The 18,416-nt window shown below is 38.3% G+C and overlaps 1 long non-coding RNA gene across 1 annotated transcript; it reads left to right on the top strand.

The window, feature by feature from the left end:
• The first annotated feature begins 4,528 nt into the window (after positions 1-4,528).
• Positions 4,529-17,855, top strand: LOC118829322. Its single transcript, XR_005008991.1, has 2 exons — positions 4,529-4,649; positions 17,715-17,855. It is a non-coding gene; the product is annotated as an uncharacterized LOC118829322 (long non-coding RNA).
• Positions 17,856-18,416: the final 561 nt, after the last annotated feature.

The following is an 18,416-nucleotide window of genomic DNA, read 5'->3' as shown; positions in this document are numbered from 1 at the left end:
TCCTTTTCCATTTGGCTAATTCTGCCTTTCAAGGCATTCTTCTCCTCATTGGCTTTTTGGAGCTCTTTTGCCATTTGATTTAGTCTGTTTTTTAAGGTGTTGTTTTCTTCAGTGTATTTTTCAGTATTTTTTTGGGTCTCCTTTAGCAAGTCATTGACTTGTTTTTCATGGTTTTCTTGCATCCTTCTCATTTCTCTTCCCAATTTTTCCTCTACTTCTCTAACTTGCTTTTCCAACTCCTTTTTGAGCTCTTCCACGGCCTGCGACCAGTTCCTGTTTTTCTTGGAGGTTTCTGTTGTAGGCTCTTTGACTTTATTAATTTCTTCTGTCTGTATGTTTTGGTCTTCTTTGTCAGCAAAGAAAGAATGCAAAGTCTGAGACTGAATCTCGGTGCGTTTTCACTGCCTGGCCATATTCCCAGCCAACTAACTTGACCCTTGAGTTTTTCAGTGGGGTATGACTGCTTGTTGATTACAGAGTTCTATGTTCCACGTTTGGGGGGGAGGTGCCAGCTCTGCCACACCAGCACTGCTCCTTCCCCAAGAACCCCCAACCCGAACTGGGCTTAGATCTTCGGCAGGCTGTGCACCCCTGCTCTGATCCGCCACTTAATTCCTCCCACCAGGTGGGCCTGGAGCCGGAAGTAACAACAGCTGTAGCTGCCCCACCTCCGCTGCTCCCGGGGCTGGAAGCCGAACCGCGAACTCCTTCCACTCCTGCAGCTTTTCCCACTAACCTTCTCTGCAGTCTTTGGTGTTTGTGGGTTGAGAAGTCTCGTAACTGCCGCAGCTTACTGAATCAGGGTGCTAGGGCCCCCTCCGCCCGGCTTCTGGTCTGGATGGTCCACGCCTCTCAGGCTGGGCTCTGCTCCACTCCGTTCCCAACTCCCAGCTCCCAGCTCCGAGCTCCGTGTGGGATAGACCTCACCCAGAGACCACACAGGCTGTCCTGGGCTGGAGCCCTGCTTCCCTCTGCTGTTTTGTGGGTTCTGCCGTTCTAGAATTGGTTCAGAGCCATTTTTTATAAGTTTTTGGAGGGTCTTGGTACAGAGCTCACACTATTCCCTGCTTACCAGCTGCCATCTTGGCTCCGCCCCCCGGTTGTCTTATTCTTTGGCTGAATCTACTCAAAATATCTGTGACCTCTTGCGGTGAGAAATCTTCCTGAATTTCCCTTGTAACTGAATTGTCACCTTGGGTTTCTGTCTTCCTCCTTCGTATGGGACGAGCCCTTGTCTGAGTATTTAACCATCTCCTATTCCCTATGCGATGGATGTCCTGAACCCTAGTAGTGTTTTGTGCCTCAGCCCCTAATGTTGTCTCATTTTACCCCCACTCGCTTCCCCTGCCACCATGGCAAGGACAAAGCAGGCAGTCAGGTTCGGTCTGGGCTGGGTTGGAATGCACTCTTGGCTTATTTGGCCTCCTGTTGCTCCTAGCCACATTAATAGAAAAGTTCTCATTTGAGTCAGTTTGTTCTCCTACTATGTGAGATTCCCCTTCTTGCCGTGGGGTAGGAGTGCCCCCATCTCTTTCACTTAATCTCAATCTTTCATATACTAGCCAGTAGACTGATAACACTATCCAGCTTTGCCTAGATAGTGATGCCCCTGACTGAATCCAAACCTCCTGTAAACACCTTTCCAAATCCCTAGGATCTCCTCTCTGTAGCCTTCGTTCCCAGTTTTCACAGGGTCCGGCTTTTTTAGCCAATTCCTTTGCTAGGGAGGAATAAAATGGATCCTCCCACCCTGGGATATTCATCTCTTCCTCTGAAGTTCTTCTTCTAAATAGAGATCTTATACCTAGCGATCCCATCCACCTCATCGCCAAATGTAGTATGAGGGCAGAGTTTATAATATCAAAGAGGATCGTATATATGTCTGAAAGGTTTGGAACCGCAAGATATAAGGAATCTTCAAAGTAGAAGGCAGAAGAATCAAAGCATATATTTAGGCTCCACAGTAACCAACCCACAAACCAGCATCCCCATTTTGATATTTTGATCAAAAGCTTCCAGGCCCAATAAGTCCGCCTCACAAGAGTAACCAGGAGGCCACAGAGAAGCATGATGGTATAAAGCAAAATCATAGACATGCTTCCCCTCTATGGTAAAAAGATTACCCACTGGCCTCAAGTCCTTGTTCAGCACTCCTCAATCCTCAGTCCTCATGTAGGTCAGCTCTGCTACCGGCAGCTCCTGCTTCAGCTTTGTCTATGGCTATAGCTGTAGCTGCAGCAGCCTCTGGCTCCAACAGAAGCTGTTTTTAACCATCCAGCTTCTGTGGGGGGTGTAAGGTACGCCGGGGAAAGCACAGGTTCTTTCGATCTGCTTAAGCAAGGTGAAGGGGTTGACTGGGAAAGCACAGGTTCTTTCGATCAGCTTAAGCAAGGGAAGCAAGGTGAAGGGGCCGACAAGCTTACTCCAATCCAACATACAAACAGCATTCAGTTAGTTCAAGGGAAAAAGCCCAACTATTCAAGGGCACTTGTTGACTAAGTGCTAAGGAGCCCATTTTTGGTTACCAACACAGCTCAGAACCTCAGTCATACTATTTTCTTTCACTTCTCACGTCTAATGAGTTGACATCCCTCATTTATTTTTTACTTCCACAGTATATCTTGCAATGTATCTCTTTCATTTTCTCTTCTCACAGCCTCTTCCATATTCCAGGCACTCATTACCTTTCATCTGGACTCCTATAGCCTCCTAATTGGTCTGCTTTCCTTCAAACTCTCCCTTGTCCATTTCCATCTTCCACACTGCTACCAAACTGATATTCCTGAATCATGCGACTGACCATGTCATATCCCTATTCTAGAAAGCCCAATGACCCCCTCTTGACTCTAGAATAAAAGTCACACTCCTCTTTGGCTTTTATATCCTTTCTCAAACTGGATCCAGCTGCATTTTAAGGCTTGTTACATATTACTTTCTTTTATGCACCCTACATTGTACCCAAACTTCCCTGCTTTCTCTTTAATATATGACATCCTATCTTCTATCTCTGTGTCTTGGTATGTGCTATACTCCCTGCCTGTAATGCACATTCTTCTCACTTCTGCCTTCTTTAATCTCTAACTTGTTACAAAGCTTATTTTAAGGGCCGCCTTCTGTAGGAAGCACCTAAATTGCTACTACAGAAGCTTATTCTGACTTCCTTATTTGCTAGTGTCACCCCTTACAAATTACTTTGTATATATTTGTATTTAATTTTCTGTATATACTTTGTTTCCTTCAACAAAATGTAATCTCTTTAGAGAAGGATCTATTCTGTTTTCTATCTTTTTATCCTCAGCATCTAGTACAATGTCTGGTACATGGTAGGTAGTTAAATGCTTATTGAGTGAATGGTTAATATTAACTGTAACTCAGACAAGGTTATCAGAATGGATTTGTCTGAAAGTCAACTTTGCTCTCAGGCTACTTATTCATCAGTGGCTCAACTAACCTGCAGTCAAACAGCATGTACAGTCAATGCTCAACTTTCACAGGGATAATGTTCCTAGAAGAGGGGGTGAAAGTAAAAAAAAATGTGAATGTTGATAGATTGAACCTATGGGTTCCTGTGACCTAATCTTTTGCTCGAGATTGCTGAAAACACACTTTTATGCATATAATTATTTATAACAAAACATTATTTCTGATACTATATACTTTTAAAAACATAATAACCATCAAATAACCCTTAAAATAAAGTACACAAAATAAAACTGATAACATGCAAAATGCTTTTTCTCACTAGTAATTCCTTAGAATTCCATGATCTTTTGTGCTAACATCTTGTCGACTGGACCAAACTGGCCTCTAATCTGTAGATGGCCAGAGCCCAACAGAGTGAGCTAGAGACAGGAGAGTCAGGACTCAAAAAGAAGAAATTAGACATGTGTGCTGCTGCCCTCCACCCCACAGTGGGTGAACTCCCTTTAGTATGGACAGATCTCAATACTTATGCAATAAAATACACAGTGAATTGTAGCCCTGACAATCAAGGGTAAAAGCAACAATGTGACAAATTTGATTCATAGCAGGACTTCATGACCAGAACTTGTCTAGCTTGTCTGGTGTTTGTCTGAGTTCAGAGAATACCTGGTGCTGGTCAAAGCAATACAATAATTATGTGTTTTTGCCAGAGGGTGAGATCATCTAGAGGGTGAGTACAAAGGACTGTTGTTATGCCAAGCTCAGGGCACAGCTTGCTTGCTGGACCTTGGCTCTGGAAAACAGGATGTCTTCTGTCTTGCAAATCTCAACTAAAAAATTTGATTCCAGAGAATATTTGCTTTTCATAACACATGAAATCTACAGTATCATAAATACTGTATAACAAATAAAATTCTTAAAACTAAAACTTTTTTAACTTGAATTTTCCCTTTCATCGTGTCAGATGGTGGTATGAGGGCATTGTACTCTATACTATACTGCTGTAAATCTCTTTACCTTGGCTGGCCTCTGAAAACCAAGGGAGAGGTTGCCAGGACTTCAGTTACTGCTATCAGAAAACTGGCGATGTCTCAATATCACCTCTGACACTGTCCTTCATGGCTGGTGGATGGTACTGGAGACTGTGAAGGATGTACTAGCTTGAAATAATCTGTCCATACACTTTGAGATCCTTAAGTGTCTTGAAGTATGGGAGCATAGCAGAGGTGAGTTGACTTTCTTTGAGGCTGTGATTGATAATGGGATTAGCAGTCTTGATATCTCTAGATTAGGCCAACAGTGGCTGTAGACATTCTGACATGACTTTCTCACTAAGTCACATCACTGACCTGGCACACTTGGGTTTAGAACCCAAAGGACTTGCAGTATGCTTTGGGGACATAAGTACAACACAAAACTTGAGTTATAGAAGCAAACAATAAAAATATGCAACAAATGCATGGGGAGTTCTTTACAAGTGGTCTTTATCAGTGAGGTACCTAGTAGGATACTGGCCACTCTACAAATCTGGTTGCATCTCACCTTTTTTTCCTCTATTGCCCATAGCCAAGATGTACAGGGTTGTCAATGTGAAAGTGAAAATGAGGTTACTAATAAAATTATGTGAATGGTTGAAGTCATGAAAGTTAAATGCGTGAATGTTTAGGATTGACTGTATAGACAAACAGAGCTCCCACAAGGAAGTTAATCACTGAGCATATAAGGAAATGATGGCTTGTCATAGGGGGAGCAATATGATAAGGAAGGAAGATTAGGCTAGTTTTCCTTACAAGGTATTAAAAATGTTCTTGAGATTTAATTGGCTCAGGGAACTAAAACTTAGACTGTTGGCATAGATTCATATTTGCTTGAGTACAAAAGCAATCAGAACATGATGAACTAACATTCTTTCCTTGGATTTTGGACTACAGACCAGCAGTATGATCAATAGATTTACAATAAAGCTGAGCCAGCTGAGTCAGATGTATCCCCAGTGAATACCTTTTTTAGGTTCTGAATGCCTTTCTCTTGCTATAGCTAAGTAAACTTCCATTTGATACTTGTTAGATGGGCTATGAGTGTCTCATTTCATTCTTGAATGGCTCCTGAATCTGATCCACCAGACCAGTCTAGCCAAAACTGGCCTGTTAGATATATTTCCACCGAGCCAGTGGCTGTTGCTCAAGTTTAAGCATATAGCACATAAGATACCATAGTAAGGATGGAGGATCAAATCAGTAGATACTGTGAAGGTTTCTATGAATCTTATAATGACCTCATCTATGTCAAGGAACCCAGAGTTGTACACTATGAAATAATCCCTATATTGCTTAGGGGTGCTTGCTTGTGTGGGACCAGCAGGTCTGACCCTTGTTCGTCTGTGACTACTGATACCACCATTGCATCCTAAACAGGAAAAGGCACTCTGCCTTAGGATCTCTCAGTATGTGCTGCTGTGTGGTGGAGTTTACTGGTTTCCTGAGAGTGTTCAAGCTCCCCAGGGCTAGGCTGAGTTGGCACTATGGTGGTCTACTCCTCTACTTACCTACGTCAGCTGGTTAAGCAAACATAAAAAGCCAATATTTGGAGAATCTTCATAAGTGGGAACAGTAATGAATGGAGGCAAAATATCTCACTGCCTATAAGGTTACTCCTCTGACTTCTCTGGCTTTCTTCAAGACTCAGCTCAAATCTATAAGATGTCTTTGCCAGCCCCTCTCCTCTTCTGCTAGTGCCTTCCATCTGAGATTTTCTCTCATTTTTCCTATGTGTATTTTGTATATATGTGGTTGTTTGCATGTTGTCTACCCCATTAGAATGTGGGCTCCTTCAAGATGGGTAGCATATTTTTGTCTTTCCTTGTATCCCCCTTGCTTAACGTAGTACTCTATTCATAGGAAATCATTAATAAATACTAGATGAGTGATTAGTTTACCAGCACTGCTTAAACTGTGAGTCACAACCCCATACAGGGTCACATAACTGAATGTGGAGGGTAACAAAATATTTGGCAACAGTCAAAGGTTGCTGAACACACAACGACCAAAAATTAATTCAAAATTAAAAGCATAATGAATCCAAGGTATTTCTGACAGCATTTGCCCATGTTACACTGCATGACTTCACTGTAGCTTTGGTTCTGAACATACAACATGCACTCTTTGCATTGCTCATACCATCATGTCACACAATGCCAATGAACACTGCCAGAAATACCATGGCTCACATTTGAGACTATTGTATGTTATGAATTTGCAGTGTTTTTACTGTGCGTGTAAAGTTTTCTGTTTTTACAGAAACATAATAGTTTAATTATGGAAAATAAAGACTTAATATTTTTCTATCATCATTCCTCAGCATATAAGTATAAAATTAGTATATCTTTGGATTGTATTGTGTCAGAATGTTTGATTTTAAAAATTGCTGTTATCTCGTTCTTTTACAGAAATGTGTTTAATTGCAACAAGTAAAGTCAAAAGCCCTTTAATAATATTTTTTCCATCATTACAACCATATGTGTATATAAATGTGAATGTCAATTTTTAAAATTAAGCACAAACAAATGTAATTTCATAAACTAAAGCTAGTATTTGTTTGATAAATTATTGGCAATATTTATTTATATTTTAGGACAAAAATATTTTTTGATTATGGATAAGTGGCTAAATTTATACAGAAGAGGCAAAAATACTGATGACAATGTGGCAGAGTTTTTACTACCAGGCTGTAGGACACCTAAATTGGCAAGAAAAAGAAAATGTCAATTCATTTTTGCAATATGGATTTACTTCTAATAATGATGAAGGTGTAGAAAACCCAATTTACTTAATTTGTTTTTAATTTTAATTTAAAGTTTTGTCTGTGGAGAGCATTAAATAAGCCGAATTAAAATGACATCTATACCAAGCATGCAGCATACTGTAATAAACCAAAGGAATATTTTGAGTGACTTTTAAAATCTTCAAATAAATAAAAATAATGTTTTGAGAAATTTGTTATTGTTAATGAAAAGTATTTACTTGCATCTTATGAAACTTCTTATTTAATTGAAAAAACTAAAAAGCCCTACACAAGAGTAGAAGATCTCATGTTACCTGCTGCTATTAAAATGTCAGAAATAGTTCACGAGGAAAAAGGATGGGGATGAAATTCATAAAATTCCTTTATTGAATAATACGGTTTTCAAAAGAATTTCTGAAATGAGTAATGCCCAATTCCATCAGTTTATTACCAGGCTTAAAGGCAGCCCAGAGTTTGCAATTCAGTTAGATGAAACAACTGATATTTCTAACATGGCACAGTTGTTACTTTATGTAAGATAAGTTTATGAAGGAAGCACATGTGAGTGTATATGTGTGTGTGTGTGTATGCATGTATATATATATATATGTATATATATATATATGTATATATATCTTAAAGTCCATGAATTTTTTACAAGTGAAGGTTTACAATGGAAAAATTACATTAGAATCTGTAAGATAGTACTGGAGCAATGATGGGTGAGAATTGTGGATTTGTAGGAAAAGTTAAAGCTGGTGGCAATGAACATATCACTGTTACTCATTGCATGATTCATCAGGAGGCACTCATAGACAGAGAAATATCCCCAGAATTAGATGTGCTTTGTGATACTATCAAAATCATTAACTTCATTAAAAGCCTTGACCTTAACAGTTTTTTTTGTTTTCAAACCTTTGGAAAGACAGGGACTCTGATTACAAAAGCTTATTACTACATGCAGAGGTAAGGTGGCTCTCAAGAGGGTGAAATTCAAATAGATTATTGCAATTGAAATATGAAGTTGCTGTCTTTTTGACTGACCACAAATCTGATTTTGTTAATTTTTTATAATGATTTATGGCTTTCAAAACTGTGTTATTTGTCAGATATTTTTGAAAAACTCAATGATTTGAACATGTCACTTCAAGGAAAAAATTGTATTTATGTTAAAAGATAAAATTGAAAGTTTTACTAAAGAAGTTAACTTTAAAAGTTTACTTTAAAAAAGTTAAATTTACTAGAAAGGAATAGGGTGGAAAATGGTTCTTTTGAAATGTTTACAGCTACAGATGACTTTACAATTGAAAATAACCTTCCCAAAGATTTAATTGTAAGAGTTATAATTGATCATCTGAAGTGCCTGGAGACACAGTTTCAGAAATATTTCTCTTCAAATTTCAATTATAAAAAAACTATCTTGGGTTCATAAACCATGTGCAATTGAAATAAAAACCCCAAAACGTTAGTCATCTGCCACTAAAGTTCAAAAAGAATTTGCTGAATTATCAAGCAATACAGGTTTAAAACTTGAGTTTCCTAAAAAATTGTTAAATGAATTTTGGCTTGGGATTAGGACAGAATTTCCAACAATTTATGAAATGCCCCTAAACATACTTCTGCCATTTTTTACTATACATTTATGTGAAGTGGTGCTCAGCACCAATGATTATAAAGTCAAAATATTGATCCACTCTGAAAAATGTTGAAGATGTTTTACATCCTACAGTAACAAATATTCTGCCAAGATTTAATTCTTTATGTAAAAATAAACAAGCACATCCCTCTTATTAGTATGCAAATTTTCTATCATCTTCAATAAATGGTAAAATCATATGTATACCAAGGAATTATTTTAAAATCAATTTCTTTATGATTTATTATCAGTAAATGTTTGATTTGTATGCCTCTTTTACAAACTTATATACCTGAGGTTGTGTAAAAATTTCTTGGACAAGAAAGGGTTGTGAGTGGAAAAAGTTTAAGAAGCCCTGATTTAGACAATAAAGGTAGAAGCCAACATTAGACCATTGAATACAACTTTTGGCCAAAAGGATAAATTTTGGGAAGAAAAGTGTATCATAGGTGAGTCACAGAATACTAAGGGGAGTATGTGTGAGGAATTTATTTTGAAAGTTGGGCTGATGCCAACACAAGCTTTGACTCTTACAAAACTACTCGGAGAATCATACTGGAGTAAGATAATTAAAGATGATGTTTGACTTTTTAGGATTTTACATTTCTGTGGCTGTCAGGATCCTGTGAATTTTAATTTCCAGGGTCTCTAAGACACCAATATATCCAAGAATATATGGAAGTGTTCCTAAAGTATTGTCAAGAATGCATCAGTAAGAATTTCATCAATGTTTAAGCTTTTAGATGAATGCTGTATTTGAAGACCTTCGTTAGCTTGCAGCATAGCCCACATCATGACATACTCCCCAGAGATATTCACAACCAGAGGTACACAGTTATACTCATGGAAAGGCATCCAGATAACCAGACTTCCAAGAACTACACAGATGTCTCATCTGGTTCACTTGCCTCCTGCCTTTTTAATTAGCTCTATAGATAAGCACAAGTTTAGAAACAATGGCTTGGAGGCCTTGTTAGTTTTATTTTCATAGGTTGGATACAGGCAGCCTTAGAAAAAGAGAGATACTGGCACCCTGATCAGAATTATTCACAACAGCAGCTTTCTTCTGGCTCCAAAAATCAACTGCTTTTCCTTACTGATAGTGGTAACAAGCTGCTTTAGAATATCAAGTAGGGTAGGGAGTGTGAGTTCTTTAACAGACCTTCAGTTTGGGTTCAAAATGTTCACATTGTGTACCTTGTTAAAATCACTGTAGGTCAATGGGTATTCTGATTCAGGAAAGGGACTAGGCACTTAAAGTACATTTTGACTGGGTAAAAGAACAAGAGGGTACTTCCTGTTCAGATTTTTCTATTTACATCAAGTGATTCTATAGATGACAGAACAGATAAACTACTGACCTCTTCTTATAGCCATGAAACACATATTTTACTAATAATTTTATCTGTAATTAGTAGCTTGTGTTAGGAACAATAACTACAAGAGTCCTCTATCATATTGAGTAGGCTAGTTCTTTCTCTAAAAAGACAAGAAAACTCTCTCTGAGTCTTAATTGGCTTAGGGGGATAAGGTTTAAGTTGTGCCACTGTTTATGTTGCTTCCAGGTCACTTAAAGATGATAAATACACCAGCCTACATAGTCAGTGACCTTCAGCCTTGGCAGATAGATATCCCATGGTTTCCCTGAGTGGCAATCGCTACATCCTTCCCAGATGAGCAGATGTACTTCTGTAAGGAGATGAGGGGGGCATTTACCTAAGTCAAATGCTCTATCTTTGTTGAAAATCTTTCCCATGCTATGGCTAAGTAAACTTCCTTTAGTTCACTGCTAAAAGTTCGACTAGTGTCTCATGTTCCAGTCTTGAACCTGAACTGCCAAGCTGCCCTGTGTGGAGTCTGGCATTTTGGCAATAGTTGGGGCAGGAATGGAACAAAACTGCATGGTAGCTAGATGTGGATAACGATAATCCCAAGCTGAGCATTCCCTGGTTATTTTTAGCAGTTCTAGAGAAGCTAGATTGCTGACATTAGGAAAATGAAAGTAATCTGGCTCAGCATATTCAGCACCTAGATACAGAGCTCTTGGATTTTAGAGAATGGGTCATAAAAGCACAGGGGCAGTTGACAGAATTTGTAAAAGCACAAACTGATAGGCTTGGAGGTAGGAACTGCTGTGGGAAATATGATCTCAGACCCAGGGTTATCATTGAAAAAATGTGTTGTCTCTCTGAGAACAGGGATATAGGAGAAGAAAATGACAGTAACAGTGAAAATGAGAATTAGGGATGTGACGCAGGAATAATTAAGAGAGCCTTGGTACTATTTGGTACAATTCCTCTTTGGTGTTTACAGAGAGGATTATGTTCTATGTGGTAGACTGATAGAGTAGATGTGTAGGGCAAGGATTTGTATCAACACTGTATCTAGGACAGATTGCATGGAATAATGTAATGACTTCTTAGGTGCTTCTACTCTATTTCTTCTCAAACTCTTCTTCACTTCTTATAATCCAGCTTGTGATCTCATAATTGCACCAAAACAGCTCTCTCCAAAACTGCCAACGTTTTCTTAATTGCCAATTCCAATGGCCTTTTCTCAGTCCTCATTTTCTTCAATCTCACTGAAGCATTGGCACTGGTTATCTGCCTCTTCTCCTTGATACTGTCTTTTGTCTATGTTTTCAAGACATCACTCTCTCTTGGTTCTCCTACCTATTTGACTATTCCTTCTCAATCTTCTTTGCTTGATCCTCATCCAGGTCATGCCCTCTAGCCATAGGTATTCCTCAGGGTTCTATTGTTGTCCTTCTTTTCTTCTCCCTCAATATGATTTCACTTGGTGATTTCATCAGCTCCCATTGACTTAATTGCCATCTCTGTGCTGATGATTCTCAAATCTACCTTTCCTGCCCTAACCTCTCTGATGAGTTCCAATCTCACATCTCCAACTGCCTTTCGGACACCTTGAACTTGATGTCTGGATGTCCAATAGACTTCTTAAACTCAACAAGTTCAAAACTGAACTCATTATCTTTCCCTAAAATCCTCCCCTCTCCATCGCCACCTCTCCTATTATTCTTGAAGGCAACACCATTATGCCAATCGCTCAAGCTCACAATCGAGAAGTTATCCTTGACTCCTCACTATCTCTCCCCCCAACCTCATATCCAATCTAGTGCCAAGACCTGTTGATTCCATCTTTCCAGCATCTCTTTAATATATTCCCATTTCTTCTCTGAAACTGCCATCACTCTAATGCAGACCCTTATCACCTCACACCTAGACTGATGGAGGAAGTTGTTTTGGATACATCTCTAAGGTTCCTTCAAGCTCTAAAGTTCTGTGGCTTTTTTATGAAAGAAGAAATTAAACAAGAACATTGGACTAGGAGTTAGGAAACCTGGATCCTTGGTCCTGGCCCTTGGCCCCTTAGATTACAATTATAACTACAATTGCCCCAATTGTAACCCAGTTTCCTCAAGTCCTTTTCATGTGTAAAATGCTATAAACATATAAGAGAACTCAGCCATAAATTAAAAGAATTTTTTTTCTTTTTAAAATTCAATTACATAGCTATTGCTATGTTTATTAAAGGCTTTTTTTCTGAGGTTCCCCAATGATTTTTCCTGTTCGCAAATAGATCATATATTAGATTTTAAATTTCCAGATGGGGAAACCCAAAGTGATTTAGAATAATGCATGAAATTAGTGTGAGAGGTAAGAAAGGATCCAGGCACGCAGACTTCCAGACCATTTATATCACAAAATACAAGTTTTTGTGCCTGTGATATGCTGTACATAATTATTTGAGGATTGGCTTCTCAGGAAAGTCAACATACTACTGATTAAAAATAATGTTTACTGTTTTTCTCTGAATTTTATTTATTCTTCTTGTTCCTGTTCATTTCAAATGGATAATTGAAAATTGATTATATTTCTTTCTCAATCATTTTCTGAGTCCTAAATTACTGGACAATAGTAAAAGATCAATGATGATGATGGTGACAATGATGATGATGGTGATGGCAAAAATGAGGATGATGATGACAATGAGATGATAAAGTCAATTAACTTAGCTAAATCCAGCCTAGAAAGTCAATCAATGTAGGGCTGACCTTGGAATTAAGAATACTTAGACTCATGTCCTGCCTGTGATACATTCTAGCTTTGTTACCACAGGTAAGTTACTTAGTGACCCAGAAGACTCTTTAGGACTGCAAAAGTTACAAATAAATTTAGATACGATTTGGTGGATAGAGTTTCTAAATCTGGGGGAGTCTTGTACACAGATGAAACTATTGATTTAGACTCTCCCCAAAACCTAAAATATGTATGTTGTGTTTTAAGGTTTTAGCAATGGAACTTTTTGGAACCAGCAGAAAAAAAAGAATGTGCAAATAGAAAGGTCTTCTACAATAATCTCATTTCATATTTTAAAAGTCCTTTTTATAAGTTCCCAGAATGAATTGGAAAGGTGAACAAGGAGAATTGTGCCAAGAACTATACCAAAGGAACTGAGGACTGCCTAGAAAGTCACTGTTAGAGAAATATTCTTCAGTAAGAACAATGAGGATTGGGGATGTTGGTGGCTATTTGAGTTATTTTCAGGTCTTACTTTGGACACATATTCATACCTGAACTTTCTTGTTTTGTGATGTTAAGCAAGTAATTTGACTCTTCTATTTTATTTGCAACAGGAGTGATATATCCTAACATCCAGTAAAAAGTTGCTGAAGGGATAAAAATGATGGTAAAGTATTTTAGGAATATGCAGTGCTGTGAAATGTAAAATGCTAGAAACAATGACATAAAGTATGAGGAAAGGTATCCACTATCCTTTGCCTAAAAGAGGCATATGCTTCTGACTTCTAGGAGCACTAAAATCATTTTTCTATGTTTGAAATAGCAAAGGGGACAGATTTAATGGTCTTTCATTGTGGTTTTTTGTTCTGATCTGAGTATCATCAAGAATTTATAAATGCCACACATTCAAATATGTAGATTGAAAATACTTCCCACTGACTTTTTTATTCCTTGAATCTGAGTTTAAATAGATAGAAAAATTGAGTTTTTTCTTGTTAACAAACTTCAAAGGTAGCTTCAGTTTAATAGACTGTAGCTGAGTGCTACCAGCCTAGCCAAACTCTCTCTGCTTGAGAGCTGGCAAGAGCGATTCACTCTCAGTAGGAGGGAGAGAAGGAATGTGCTATTTTTCTAAAAACTGAAGTTACAGCTGTGAATCTGACAGGTGGTTACACTAGCCCCATTGGCTGTGGAATAAGTCTGCTGAGAGCACTTTCTATCACTGTTACTGAAGTGTGTGGATTTATTCCCCCTGTGGAAATTCTACAGTATCACTCCATGAAGCAACCTCCCTAGAATGACCTCCTGGCAAGATCTCATCTTCTTTTTGCATTTTGGTATTGTTCCTTGGAGGGGGGTCATATAGAGTAAAGGAAAGTAAGCCTGATTGCAGTCAGTCCCTGAATAGAAAGAAGCTTCCTAATTAGTAGCATTTACTTTGAAAAGACCAGTAATTCTCCCTGAGGACCCTGGTTGGACTATAGAATTATGGGCTTTTTCGAACTCTGCAACTTTGGATATTATTCTCTGAATGAGACCTAGAAATGTCACAGCATAGAAATCACTATTTTCTGAATGTTTTAACTTAAAAGGCAAGAACTGACTATTAAAGATTTCATATTTGGCCAAAGCTTTCTACTCTCCCTGATTTCATATTGGAAAATACATCTGGACTCACAACCTTGAATGCAGGTGTGTTATCAATCTGTTGATTAAACAAGAGGATGGTTGGTAAATATTTCTTTCATCATGTCTACTTGGCACTGGTCTTAGAAAACAAATAGAAGAGAATAGGCCCATATTCTGCAGTTTGGCCAATATCTCACCTGATTATTGGCCTTGAATTTTTCTTTAAAATGTGGCTAATATGCCGTTTCCCCACCATGTAATCTTCCCTGATTCCCACAGCTCCTTCTAAAACAAATCAATAACAATCCTTCCCCTTGACTTTGCATAATAATTGGTATGCTTCTCTCTTATGCATTTATATGTCATTTTATAGACTTTATTTCCATCAAAATACTGTAGCTTTTAAAATAGTTATATTCCCACAGTACCCAAACAATCTTCTGCACACAGTAGGTGCATAATAAGTATGTGTTAAAGTTTGCTGAAGTTAATGTGTGGCTACGCAGAGCAAGTCAGACTGGTGGTATCTTATTTTCATCACACATGGAAAAGGTCCTCCACAAAAATCCTAGTCAAATGTCTTATTATGGTATGGAGGTAACAATGGTTTGAAAACTATGCTAGTAGAGAATAGGTAGGTTCTATTAAACTACAGGAAAGATTTTGAGTATGGTTCATGCAAAGGAATGTCTTTCCTGACTGAGAGTCAGCCCTTAGAGGCTTATTGCCAGTCAGATGGTCAGTAAATGCTGATTTTTTTTGTCATTGCAACTCATTGAAGAGATGAAAATACAAAACTAGCTTCACTCCTCTTTGGACATCTACATCATCATTGGTTGCCGATGGGAGTCACAGAACAGGCTAAGAATGATGAGGTTTTTAGGCCATCTATAAATATTGATTTAATGACTTGTACTTTGAATTTAAGATTTCTCCAAAGACCAATGAATTGATATGATACTAGAAGAACTGAGATGAGCCAAGATAGTGTAGAAGAAGAAAGCAGCACAGCCTAACTTTCATTCACAACTATTCTACAATTATCTAGAAAATGTATCAGACTGAGTCTTGATTGGGAGATCCAAGAAAACAATCACAGTGAGTCATTTTTTCAATTTAAGTTGGCAGAGGCAGAGAGGTCTGTGGACTCCAGGGATGTTGTCTAGCCAAGAGAACACTATGTGGAACCTTCTAGCATGAGGAATTAAACAACGACCTACAACTGAGCATTAGAGGAAGAAGAGGTCCCAGATCCAGCACAGAGGATCCTGCTAGTGTGTGGGAGCAGGAATGGGTATCAACTGGCAGCTCTGTTACTCGTATCTCAGAGCAGAGTCACAGATTGAGTGCACACTGAAGGGACCTGCTCTTAGGGATGGTAGGCCAGGGAATGTAGTGGTAATGAGTGAGCTGTATACTGGTCAAGGAGCAGGAAAAAGAGCAGTCAGGATCTGCCTGGCTCTAAACCTGGGAGTAGGGTTTCAGAACCAGTCCCCAGCCCAGTCTAAAGTTTTCAGTAGAATAATCAGAGTGGTGAGCCCAGAGCAAAAGAAAACTTGTAGTTCTGCCACTCTGAACCTTGCAGGTCCTCTAGATAACTAACAATGCTTGAGTCTAGGAACAATCTACTGGAGCTTCAACCAGAATCAAGCACACAGTTGTGTTTATCAGAACTCAGGTCAGAACTTGCAGGGCTCAGACCAGGAGGGTGCACTGAAACTTTCAGGTCCCTGGAGCTGTCCCTAAGATACTTGAATAAAATAATAACAATCTGAGGAAATATCAGCTGGATCCAATGGAATACAATGTCCAGTCAGTAAGCAAGGCCGAAAGAACGAGCAAGAAAAAAAAGAACCCCAACATAAAGAATTATCATTTTGGCAGGGATATTCAAGTCACAAATCCAGAACAGAATAATTCCAGAACAAATAAAAGAAAAAAAACCAAGGAAAAATATGGCTTGGGTACAAATTTAAATAGAATTCCTGGGAGAAATGAGGTAGTTAGCTGTCAAGTGGATCAAATGCTGGACCTTGAATGAGGAAGACATTAGTTCACATCCTGCCTCAGATACTTACTAACTTTGTGACCCTAGACAAGTTAACCTGTCTGTTTCCTCATCGATACAGTTGAGAATATAATAGCGCTTATCTCCCAGAGTTGTAAAACACTTTACAAACTTTAAAATGCTATATAAATGCTAACTATGATTACTATAAATGAAGTGAGAAATAAAATGATTTTGTCAATGAGAGTATAGTAGAATAAAAGTATTATTATATAAGATCATTCCTTAGAGGCTTAATAAAATCATCCCTGGAACAACTCCAGTACTATAAAGGACAGCAAGGACTATATGCATCTACATAGTTTTGGATGCTTTTGATTTCTGCTAGATTTAAATATTTTGAAAGCTTATTGTTTCATGAATCTTGAGGATTATGAATATTTGGAATAATAGCATCTATAACAACATTGTTTTAAAGGTTTTTTATGAATGTTATTTCCAAATGATCTTGGGCAACAATTTGATCTGTGACAATGGTAACATTTTGAGTATAGTTTATTGGTTGAATTGTCTAGGATATTTTGAGGTCTGTGGCTGTAGTACTGAGATTTGTCATTGGTTAGTCATTGGTTAGTCCTTTGGTTGTCATTGGTTAGTCCATTGGTTAGTGAGTTTGTGATGTAAATTTCTAGTTACCAGGTCAATTGCTACATATTCATAGGTGTTACATTTTTATAGCATGCAGTGATATGTTGCAAAATTTCTCCCATTTCCTTGACTAATCTACATTGATTAACAAAATCAGGCTTTTTAAGGATAACCCTTCTATAATTTCAAATGGGATCTTGAATTGCCATCATAAATACATCTGTTTCCCCAAACAACTCCACATGATTCAGTATTTGTTTGACCCTTCTTTGTTGATACATTGTTGGCTGAGTTAATGAGAATGTCATCGATGCAGAGACCTTTGATTCCATTCTTGGATGTAAGCCATTACATAGACTCCATACAGAAATAAACAACTTAGTTACATTGGACAAATCCATTGATATGTAGCTGTTTTTAACCTTTGCTTTGCTTGCTGAAATGATATCTGCTTTCTCCAAAAGTATTTTTGTAAGGTTTTGATCTGTTTGTCATTTACTTCAAGAATGTTTATCAATGTTCTTTCTCTTTTGGACCTTACTGGCAGGAGGAGGAGAGGATGACCCCCAGCAGGAGGATGAGCTGGACTTCTATCCTGGTTTTCCAGAAAGCAAGGACCTAATATGAATTATCTGGACAGTGCAGAGGAAACATTAAATGTAAATTGCCAATTCTGCAGTCCCATAAAGTGCTTCATGCATTCATTTTTCTAAATTGCTGACCCGACCACATCACCCCACTGCTGAATAAACTTCAATGTATTCCTACTCTTTCTTGGATCAAATATAAAGTTTTCTTCCAGGAATTTAAGTCTCTTCACAAACTGGTCCCTTCCTACCCTTCTAATTCTTCTCACTCTCCTCATTCAGTGATATTGGCCTACTTACTGTCTTTCTCATGTGACACTCCATTTCCCATCTCTGTGCTTTTGCATCGACTGTCCCTCATGCTTAGAATACTCTCTGTCCTCACTTCCACCTCTTAACACCCCTGATGACTGTAGTGGTAATGTAAATGGGAAGTTCTTTCCCAACCATTAATAGACCCATGTGACCTGCTTAAGTCACATAGAAGTCACATGAATTTGAGTCACATGAAGCCTGTTGTGGGAGGAACTTGCTGAATGGGTGGAAGAGGAAGAATTGGGCAGGAAGGGTAGAGCAGAGCTGAGAGGAAGCAGTCAGAGCTGGGAGAGAGATGGTGGGAATTGCAGCTTGGAGAAAGAGAAAGGAGGCAGTCAGAGTTGCAG

This window comes from Trichosurus vulpecula, chromosome 8 (assembly GCF_011100635.1).
Source record: "Trichosurus vulpecula isolate mTriVul1 chromosome 8, mTriVul1.pri, whole genome shotgun sequence".
NCBI classification, from domain to species: Eukaryota; Metazoa; Chordata; class Mammalia; order Diprotodontia; family Phalangeridae; genus Trichosurus; species Trichosurus vulpecula.
Note: the sequence above shows the minus strand (reverse complement) of the source record. Positions and strands in the feature narration are given on the sequence as shown.